At 60.0% G+C, this 1,510-nt stretch overlaps 1 long non-coding RNA gene across 1 annotated transcript in view; it reads left to right on the top strand.

The window, feature by feature from the left end:
• The window catches only part of LOC106899256, a 15,029-nt gene that overhangs the window by 7,964 nt on the left and 5,555 nt on the right, over positions 1 to 1,510 (top strand). Inside the window, exon 2 of the long non-coding RNA XR_001414029.1 lies at positions 69 to 556. This is a non-coding gene — a long non-coding RNA (uncharacterized LOC106899256). The remainder of the gene's footprint in view (positions 1 to 68; positions 557 to 1,510) is intronic.

Raw genomic sequence — 1,510 nt, 5'->3', positions numbered from 1 at the left:
GACCTCCCCCATTCCCAGGCCTGGGTCCCTGCTGGGGATGCTCACTGAGGCTGTGTTTGTCTCTCCAGGTGCTGGCTGGGTGCTGGGGACAGGCTGCAGTGTCCCGGGGGGAGCAGGGACAGGACAAGACTGTGCTGGGTGTCACCACTGGGCTGTGGCTGATCAACTAAACTGATTGTGGCAGCTGGGAGGAACTGGAATGAAACACCCTGATCTGCTGCTCTGCAATCATGGTCTGTGGAACCTCCCAGTGTGACATGAACAGCTGTGGTGGTAGAACTGGATCCAAGCATGGACTGAAACAGCCTTTGGCAGAGGTGTTGGTACATGGGCGCAAGACTGTATGAGGTTTCACATCCCCGTGTCCTCTGGGGCAAGAGGAGAAGAATGGCTTCTGCTTGAGCGATGGGAAACGTGGAGGTGTCCCTGAGTCCTTCAGGATGGAGGAGTGTTCCCCCACCCAGAGGTGCCTGGGGCTACAGGCAGAAGGTCCTGGTGGTGGCTGTGCTGGTGGCTCTGGTCCTGGCTCTGGCCGTGGCTGTTGCTGGACTCTCAGGTAAGGGAGGAGCGGGAGGATGTCCTGGCAAACTGAGGGACCTGAAGGTGGTTTTAGAGGAGTTTTTATCAAGAATAATCAACTGCTTTATGACTGAAGGGACCTTCAAAGCCCAGGCAGGGACATCTCCAACCAGAGCAGGTCACCCAACACCCCGTCCAACCTGCCCTGGGATATTCCTAGGGACGGGGCCATCAGCCCCCTCTGTGGGCAACCTGAGCCGGGGTCTCACCACCCCCAGCAGAAAACACTTCTTCCTCAGCCCTGGTCCCAATCTCAGCACGTTTTAGCACTTTGGGGCTTCCAGTCACACTAATGGCCACGTCACTAATGCCCAACTCCTGCCCTGACAGTGACCAGTGACCGCTGAACCTGGCAAAGAAACCCCTTTTGCCCTTCTTTCTCTGGGGGTCCCCCATATCCCCCCCCGGGGGGGGGTGGGTCTCAAACAGTGGATCAATTGGGATGAGGAGGGGATGGGTGTGTGTCTCTTAAAGGCGGCGCTTCGTTTGGCTGCCTCCCTCGCCGCTCCTCGCTCTTGCGCTGGAGGGGATGTGTTAAAAGCCAGTTCCTCAGTGACCCCCCCGCACAGAGCGGCAGCGGCGGGGCAGGAGGAGGAAACGGAGGGTGGTTGTGTGCGGGGACAGGTAGGGGTGGGCGCCTTCCCCCCTCCCTCCTCCTGCGAGAGAGAGGTATAAGGGTCCCCCTGGTTCCCCCAGTCCCACCAGTGCCCAGAGAGGGACTAAGGACCCCCCCTTTCTCCCCCAACCCTTCACGTGTCCAGACAGAGCCCGGGAACTCCCGCGTCCCCAGCGCTGCTGCCGGGGGCCCGGTCTTCTCCCCCCCCCGCCTCCTACTGGGCCTGTAGGCTATCCGGGCCACTGTAGTGTCAAAACCTCCTTTTCCCATTTTCCTGGTCCGGGCTCAGAAATGGGCCAAATGGCTGGAGGTGAT

This window comes from Calidris pugnax, unplaced genomic scaffold, assembly GCF_001431845.1.
Source record: "Calidris pugnax isolate Ruff unplaced genomic scaffold, ASM143184v1 scaffold650, whole genome shotgun sequence".
NCBI lineage: Eukaryota > Metazoa > Chordata > Aves > Charadriiformes > Scolopacidae > Calidris > Calidris pugnax.
Note: the sequence above shows the minus strand (reverse complement) of the source record. Positions and strands in the feature narration are given on the sequence as shown.